This window comes from Aethalodelphis obliquidens, unplaced genomic scaffold (genome assembly GCF_003676395.1).
Source record: "Aethalodelphis obliquidens isolate GAN/ISIS:26980383/991018 unplaced genomic scaffold, ASM367639v1 scaffold8, whole genome shotgun sequence".
In the NCBI taxonomy this organism is placed as follows: domain Eukaryota; kingdom Metazoa; phylum Chordata; class Mammalia; order Artiodactyla; family Delphinidae; genus Aethalodelphis; species Aethalodelphis obliquidens.
The window spans coordinates 12,907,610-12,917,247 of record NW_020837952.1 but is presented as its reverse complement, the minus strand read 5'-3'; positions in this window follow the sequence as shown (position 1 = coordinate 12,917,247).

Sequence of the window (9,638 nt, the reverse complement as noted above, 5' to 3'; positions counted from 1 at the left end):
ACCAATTTTACAACATTGAACTTACATAAAAAATTGAAAACAATTGGAACTAAAAAGTCAAGTCATTTTTCCTCCCTTTTGTGTTTTGCTGAGAAGCTGAAAAATATTCCTTGGTGTTCATGTATTTTTCCCTAGGTAAAACCACCATTAGCCTTAATGATATGGTCTCCTGTACCTAAAAGAAATATGCTTCAGTGGAACGTGGAGGCGAGTGTAAATAAAACATATATACGATATTTAAATAATTAGCCCTCGCCTAGAACATATTTGAATTGTATATTTATTTTTAAACATATTTTGGTTCAAGCCAAGACACAAAGTCATTTTACTCTGAGATTTGTCCTTTAAAATCAGTAATGGGGCTTCCCTGGTGGCTCAGTGGTTGAGAGTCTGCCTGATGATGCAGGGGACACGGGTTCGTGCCCCGGTCCGGGAAGATCCCACATGCCGCGGAGCGGCTGGGCCTGTGAGCCATGGCCGCTGAGCCTGCGCGTCTGGAGCCTGTCCTCCGCAACGGGAGAGGCCACAATAGTATAGAGGCCATAGTATAGAGGCCACAATAGAGGCCCACGTACCACAAAAAAAAAAAAAAAAAAAATCAGTAATGAAATGATGTATAAAGTCTGTGCTTTGCTAATTGGAAGAGTACATCCTCATATTTTCTGCAGACTGCTTGCTTTGAAATATATTTCTAAACCACAACTTGATCGATGTTCATGGATAACCAGGAGTGTAGTGAACACTTATTTGTTTGCCAACAAGGCCATCAAGGAGTGTTCATTTCAGGATGCTGTTTGGACACCGGGTAAATTTTACGACTTTGTCCTTTGGGTCCAACCTGGTGTCTGACTATGTCATTTTAGGGAGTGTGTGACAATAAAGCTGAATTCTTAACTGAGGAGCCAATACCCTTTATATAATTGCTTTGTATGTTTGGACATACTGGAGAAAATTTACTTTCAAGAAAGAAAATAGTTGGTATTTTCAACCTTACTCCCAGTAGTCAGTCAGGTGATCGTCAAAGTAAGTTCACCCTTTGATCTAACAGCAAACTTGCAATTTTCTTTGGCAAGTCAGCCTCTGAGCTTGACTTCCTTATCTGTAAAATGGGGATAAGGAAATGTGGGCTTTTTCAAAGGATGTGTAAGAATGGAGTGACATCACGCATGTAAAAAAAAAAAAAAAAAAAAAAAGGCTTTGCAAACTTACTTGAGTTTGAATGTTTAAATAAAAGATGGACCACTCTTTCTTTAAACTCAGCACCTCTCCTGTTCTTGTCTTTCTCTTCGGATTGGTGAGAAACCTGTGCTTAGACGTTAAGTTTGAACGGTACTTAAAGAACTAGTTTAGCAGAGGAGGCAGATAAATGTCTAACCAACCCACCCACTCTGCTTATTTTAGAATCTTTGTGGGTCTTCGTTCCCAAACTTTTATGATTGATGGTAGCATCATTTCACTTCTTCTGTTTTCCTACTGATATTTTTTTTGTCTGATTGCTCTATCAATTACTGAGAGGGGTGTATTAAAATCTCCAATTGCGACTGTGGATTTCTTTATTTCTGTCAGTTTTTTGCATTTTGTATGTTGAAGCCCTTCTATTAGGCCCATATACATTTATAGTTTTTCTGTCTTTCTCATGTATTAACTATTTTATCATTATGAAGTTTCCCACTTTATTTCCGTTACTACTCCTTGCTTTGAAGTCCTTTTTGCCTCTTTTTTTTTTTTTTTTTTGCGGTACACGGGCCTGTCACTGCCGTGGCCTCGCCCGTTGTGGAGCACAGGCTCCGGACGCACAGGCTCAGCGGCCATGGCTCACGGGCCCAGCCGCTCCGCGGCACGTGGGATCTTCCCAGACCAGGGCACGAACCCGTGTCCCCTGCATCGGCAGGCGGACTCTCAACCACTGTGCCACCAGGGAAGCCCTTGCCTCATATTTTTATGACCATTCCAGCTTGCTTATGTTTCCTGTTTGCATGGCATGTCGTTTTCCATCCTCTCACTTTTCATTTATTTGTATCTTTGTTTTTAAACTGTCTGTAGTGAGAACTAAAGAGAGAAGACTGATTAAAAAGAGCAGTTACCAACTCTGTGCTCGCCAATCTGACAGTCTCTGCCTTTGGATTGAAATGTTTAGTTCATTTCTCCTATGAAGTTTTCATAGTCAGGGTTTTGCTGATGGTATCCTCAAACCATCATTTAACATGTTTTCTATTCTCTTTTTCCCCTTTATATTGGGAGTTAGATCAAGATGTTTGGTCAGATTCAATATTGTATTTTCTTCCCTCCCTCCTTCCCTTCCTTCCTTCCTTCCTTTTTGGTAGCAAGTGTTGTGTGTTTTATTAGGCAGCTAATACCTGGCATTACTAAATCAGTTTTATCACTAGAGGTTACAAAACGGTGATATTCTAATTATATCATTCCATTTTCATTTATTAGACAAACATTCTACAAAGAGGAACTTCACCTCCAATTGTTTGGTTACCTTGAAGAACAGTTCATATAGGAATGGCTGCATAAATGCTTTATTCTTTTGCCAGTTTTTAAAATAATGAGTTAGTTGTATAGTATCTTGCAGAGACATGGGGAGTTTTTAAAGAAATGTATAAGAATTTATAAGGATTTCTGCCTTCTCTGAACTCTTAGGTTTAACCCCAAATTTGAAACAAAGCAGCCATTTTTTCCCCTTATCATAGACATTTTTATATAAATATTATGACCTTCCCTTATTTCTTCCTCATGGTTGATTTTCTCTCTCGATTACTGTTAACTCTTTTCCTCTACTTTTTTCCCTCCCTCCCTCCCTTCTTTAACTTCCAGTACCTTCCAGCAATTCCACTTTAGCCACTGAAATTTTTCCCATGCCTTAGGGAGCCAGGACATACCCCAGTGGTCTCTGACCCAATTTTGGAAAGCAGCATCTGAAAGTATTTATTTTGATTGTTTTTACAACTTGTAAGTTTTTTTTTTTTTTCAGGCAGTTGCAAAGGAATCCATAGAGGGGAAAAGTTCAGTATTGACACTAATGGGGTGACCACAAAAAGCCCAACCATTTCATGAGCACACAAGACATTTAGCCAACTACAGCCAGGCAGTGCTGTATGTATCTAGTAGATTATTCGACAAGAAAAGCTACTCAACTAAAATCTTTCCGAGCGTATTTTTACTATAATTTTTTTATTAAGTAGATCATTCTTAGTCTATTTTCAATAATTCGTCTGTATAAAAACATTACATTAACTTCTGATTTTGTTTTTCCTTGAAGTAATCGTTTAAGCAAGTAGATTCTTTTTTTTCCCCATCTAAGTGAGAAAGAAAAAACATACCATGTGACTTCCCAAGAAAGCCCTGTAGGTAGAGTTTAGCAATTCCCCCTCTACTTTTTCTACCAATGCAATTATTTCATGGCCTTTTGCCTGAATTACTCTAAGCTGCTTCTCTAGAGGAAATGAGTCAGAAGAAATAGGCTTGACGTGCACTTCTGCCTTTGGAGACTTCTCTTAATATCTTGTAAATCCATGAGGCTTCATTAAATGCAAGTATTTTGACTTGTCTGCATATTTTTTCAATCTGCTTTTGATAATAAAATCTGTTTCTGGGATACTTTAAATTTAAAACCCTATGGTATGTGTAAAATATCAATGCTAGAAATTGGAGAGATGCAAGTGGGTTCTGCTTTCTGTAGCCCCCACATAATGTCAGCACCTGGGGCCAGGATTCTGGGTGGTGGTAGAACTCAGGGAGGGGCATGAGGCAACTGTGTTGAGGTACATTCTGAAAGAGGAGTGCTTAGCTGTGCAGTGACAACAGCAGGAGCATATAGGATGGCACGTGACATTGATCTAGGAGAGGAATATAGTCATTGGGACTTTGGCTAACTTTGTCCCTAGGGGGCTTTTGCAGGTCTTAAAAAACTGTAGAGTAATTCCAAAATTCAGTTAAATTTGAAAATCTGATGTCTCATTTGATCTGAGATTTATAAGGACTCAGCTGATCAAACCTCTAGATTAGGTCTAGACTCATTTCATTTTTGGTGTGTCAAGGTCTGGCAGCTGTAGGACACCCCTTGACTCCAGAGCCGTCCTGGTTTCAGTCACTCCAGGCTAGGCCAATAGAGCAATCGATCCCTAAAGCAGAAGCAGGTAGAGGATATGAATGACTCCTTTCTAGTATTCAACATGTATTCATTTAACAACTATTAAACATCAGCTATGCCAAGGATGGTGTTACAACAGTCAACCATGGCACACGTGCGGCCTGCTCGGTTACTGCTGGTAGTGAGCTGAGCCCGCTCCGACCACCCAGGCAGGCCAAGAGCTGAGGGGGTCGTAAGCAGGAAGGCAATGAGTAGTCCTCAAACTTGTTTTACTCGTATACCTCCCTACCAATTTTAGAAAAACCATGATACCTTGATGGATTTTTTTTTTAATCCAGAATCCTCATCATTACATTTAAATGTCTCAAATGATGCACTTTATCATGCATTGTAGATAGTGACATTTAAAATGTTAATTGTTCTTTTAAATGTATCCAGTGAAATATTGGTATAATAGAGACTTGATAGCTACCATTTTCCATGTTTAAAAATATCTTAATAAGCTTTGTAACAGTTGGAAATATTATATTGCTCCCTGAACTCCGTTCTACTTCTCCCATAGAATCTTATTCTAATATGATTTTTCCTTAAAAGTCTTATTGATCACCCTATTAAATACTTCTCAGCATATTATATATATAAATGTTCTTTCTGTTACCATAAGGCTCTGAGTCTAATGACCAACTGACTTACATATGAGAAATTTTATTTGAACATTTTATTTGAAATATCTCTTTCAAGGAAATGAGTAGGTACCGTGTTTATGGTGACTTGGTTAATGAAATAGATTGTCTAAATGTTCCTTTGATGGGCAGAGATCTTTACACCCTTCAGTAATACCTCATGTTAAGAATTGTGAAGGGTCTGATAGTTTACAAGTTACCCTGCCATAGTTTCATGGATGCTGGCAGAACACAGGAGAAATTACAGCAGTAGCAGTAGCCGGAATATCACCATTTTTTTGCACTGGTTTTCTGGGCCCCAGTTCCCGCAGGGCCAATGTGGATGGGCCCAGATGGATGCCTGCTCATGCAATAGGTTGCATTTCAGGACAGAATTCTGACCTTAGGAAACCCAAGTCTTTTTAATGGTCAATAAGCATGACTTCCGCTTGCCCAAGTGAGACATCGTTATTCTGGACAGTAAATGTATTAGTTTCCTAGGGCTGCCTTTACATAGTACCAAAAATCAGGTGGTTTAAAACAACAGAAATTTATTGTCTCTCAGTTCTGAAGGCTAGATGTCTGAAATCAAGATGGTGGCAGGGCTGTCTTCTCTCTGAAACCTGTAGGGGAATCCTTCCTTGCCTTCCTAGCTTCTGGTGGTTTGCTAGCAGTCTCTAGTATTCCTTAGCTTATAGCTGCACAACTCCAGTTTCTTCCTTCATCATCACATGGCATTCTCTCTGTGTGTCTCTGTCTTCACATAGCTGTCTTCTTATAAGGACACCAGTCATGTAGGACTAGGGGCCCGCCCTACTCCAGTATGACTTCATCTTAACTAATTACATCTGCAACAACGCTGTTTCCAAATAAAGTCACATCCCGAGGTACTGGGGATAAGGACTTCAAAATCGTTTTGTGGGGAGGGACATAATTCAACCCATAACAGTAAACATGTCTGCTTTTTAGATAAAGGGAGCATTCTGTGTTCCAAGGATACTCACCAGGACACAAACATCCTTGAAAGATAGTCCAGAATTAAGAGCAGTTAGTGCCTCTCTCTCAAGAGCTACAGAAACATGAAAAACTCATGGAAAATCTTCTCATGTACCACGTAAACTTATGGGTGAGAAGTGAGTTTGCTTTTACATAGGAGAAGAGCAGTTATTAAAGGAGAAACTAGAAAGAAGCACCTTCATCTCTGTGAAGGTGCCTTATGATAGGTTATTTGGTGAAAAGAGTTTATACAGAAGTTGAGGATCTGAAATTGATTTCCTGGAAATGACCCCTATCCTCATATCTCTCGGGAAATATTCACATACCCCACGTGGTAGGGTCCCAGTCTGCAGATCACTATTATAAGAGATGTGGAGGTGTATCTGGGCTGTGAGTAGCCACAACCAGTACAACTTTAAAGTGTTCTTGGTGTTGTAATGCCTCCTTCCATTTTCCTGAACTTTGAGAGATGCCTTTCCTAAAGGTTGCAGCTGGGTTGAGCAGTGTCATCAGAGAATTAAAAGACGAGTCTCTGCATTTGCTTAGGGAGAAGCAGATCAGGAGTGGGCAGCAGTAGCTGGAGGGAGATTGACTCCAGAAATTGTAAGAGGTGGTTTGCAGCAGAGCAGTGGATAACCTGTGCAGATACAGCATGGATTGATGAGGGGCAGACCTGTGGCTGAGGCCACAGACACCCGGGGTGGGGTCCTGATTCCCAGAAACAGCAAGGAAAGGAATTTATCAAGACCCTGGAATTCCTGCAGTTAAGCAGGATGGAATGTTGAGGTTTTCTTAAAATGGGTATTAACAGGGCTTCCCTGGTGGCGCAGTGGTTGGGAGTCCACCTACCGATGTCGGGGACGCGGGTTCGTGCCCCGGTCCGGGAGGATCCCACGTGCCGCAGAGCGGCTGGGCCCGTGAGCCATGGCCGCTGAGCCTGCGCGTCCGGAGCCTGTGCTCCGCAGCGGGAGAGGTCGCAGCGGGAGAGGTCGCAGCGGGAGAGGTCGCAGCGGTGAGAGGCCCGCGTACCGCAAAAAAAAAAAAAAAAAAAAAGGTATTAATATATCCATGCGACCTCATTTAACACTCCTGTTGACATAGTCTGGGTGTGCCAGTTAAGCTTTCTGACCCAACTGTATATGGCTAAATCGATGTGGAATCATACAATTCCTCAGTAAATCATTAATGCAGACACAGTGACTTATTTGCATAATTTTTTCAACTGTGCTTTTCAATAACAAGGCCAGTTTCTGAGACATGTGTTTGTAACCATCTGGCTTAGCAAGTACAGTTGTCCTTGGAAAGCTTGAGAAGATGATTCTTTACATATTTTTTTCAACATTAGTTTTAAAACCAGCACAAATCTCCAGGAGCAATAATGTTTCATTTTATCAAAGTTGAGTCTCTGCGGTCTTGCTTCTTTTTAAAGGGATGGATGATATTGAGGGAAAAAAAGTTTCATGTCTGTGTCCTCAGGGAATTAACTTCCAAGGAAATAGGACCTACAGCAAAGATACCCAGCTTCAAAAAAAATTGTACTGATTGTCAGACTGCAACTACCTGCAAGTGAGACTTGTAACAATATAGAAAAATTGTCAACCAATTAGCTGCCAATAATAAACTCCTTCTTGGGGAAAGTATTAAATGCTTGGAAGAAATAATACTACTTTGAGAAGATTGGAGTAGAATTGGTCTGGTTACCTGCAGGGTTTTCCTTTTGCTTCCATGGAGGAAGAACTGGGACGGACCAGGGAGGGGAGAAAAAGGATTACCCTGCCTCAAAGAATCAAATACACCCTGAGATGCGCCACTGCAGAGCAGCAAAAAAATGCCTAAGGGGAGGTCTTTCAGGGTGTTCGTTGAGAGGTGGCACTGTGATCCTTTCTTTACCTTATGAAAAGTTCAGTAACTTGAGTAGATTTTTTGAGGGGTTAGGAAGGAAAAGGACTTCCAAGGAAGGAAAAAGAACATGGGACATCTGAGTTACATGTTAGTCTGGGCAATATTTTCTTTTTTTCCTCCTTCTGTTCCTTAAGTTATAGGAAAAAAGGAACAGCAAGTTGTCCTTTCCTTAACAACAAAGGTTTTTTAATTGTATATCTGATCAGGGCTTGCTGACTCATCAGATGGTGACTTACACCTGTCATCCATATATATTGATTACATAGGAAGGCGATAATGGCAAAAAAGGCAAAATATAATCAGTCTCATTTTCCAGCTTTATTGAGGTATATTTGACAAAAAGTATGTTTATTAAGCTTCCTGCGAACACTGTGTTCCACACATGACCTCACAAAGGTAGTTCGCTTTAATGAAGGAAAAAACCCCAACTATTTTCAAGGTTTTTATTTCCCTATTCCATTCTGCGTGCCTAACTTTTTTTGTTTTTTTGCGATACGTGGGCCTCTCACTGCTGTGGCCTCTCCCGTTGCGGAGCACAGGCTCCGGACGCGCAGGCTCAGCGGCCATGGCTCACGGGCCCAGCCACTCCGCGGCATGTGGGATCCTCCCGGACTGGGGCACGAACCCGTGTCCCCTGCATTGGCAGGCGGACTCTCAACCACTGCACCACCAGGGAAGCCCCCTAACTCTTAAATTTCCTAATATGTTTGATCCTTCTGCTTATTTGTTATCACTTCATATACAGTACATTGAAAGCACCTTTTGTCTTCATTACCTGGAGTTAAATGTTTAGTGAGTATCAAAAAATGTGTGCTATTAGTCAATTCTGTAGGTTCCTAATAACGTTGGTATTACGGATTTTGAGGAGTTTTTGGAGCTGGTAGGTTTCTCTTATATTTGGGGGGAATCTCTTTGGTGTCTGAACTCTCTAGAAAGGCTCTATCAAACGCAGCATAATTGCAAAATCTTTCATTTGGCAGCAAGAAGACTGGGAATGAAAGTAACTTGGAACTAGCCAGTAGAGGGCAACAGCTCCTGAGCTGAGGCTTTTGTTTCTGTCCTGGCACAATCAGTGCAGTGTGGATTCTTTGGACAGTGGAAAGCTGAGCAGTGCAGGTGTTATTACAAAAATGACCATTTTTAGTGATAAAAGTTGGGGCTTTAATGACTGCTCTTGTAGAGACAGGTATTCAGGCAAGGTTTGGTTTAAGAGATGAGTCAGAAACTCTAGTGTCATCTTCATTGAATTTTGACCAAGAAATTCCAAACTCTTTTCTCATCTGGTGACTGTGCGGTGAGCATCTACTGACTCAGAACCATTCACCAATGACTGGAATCTTGCTGCTGCGTCGTTACTGAGACTTTTTTGGTTTGTTCCGAGACTTGTGCCTCCTCCCAAAATCATCGGATGAGAGGGCTTCCCTTGCTTGGAGTGCTTAGAAGGATGACTAGGGAGTACTTCTTAGCATTTTTGGAGGGGGAAAGAGGGTCACATACCCTTTGAGTTTGTATTGAAAGTACATACTTCCTCCCAGAAAAATGTCCATGACCACAAACAAAATTCGCTTTTGTAATTTTAAGGGTTCACGGAAACTCCTGTGGGTCCATGTGCCCTCAGGATAAAAATCTCTGTGGGGGAAAAGCTCTTTGAAAGACTTTGCAATTATGCTGCTTTTGATAGAGACTTTCTAGAGAGTTCAGACACCAAAGAGATCAAAAAAAAAATTTATCTGAAACATACCAGCTCCAAATAAGTTATTCAGGAGGTGCAATATGTCTTGAAGGTTAGTACCTTTGTACTAGTACCTTAGTACCTTAAATAAATACTGTAGTGCCATTAAATAAATACTGAATGTTTTCACCTGGATATCCTGTAGGCAACTTAGCACTTTCCTTTCCCAAACTTGCTCTACTTGGCTTCCCTGATTTTCTTGGTATGACTTCTGTTCCAGTGACCCTCACTTTAAACGATGGGGTCATCT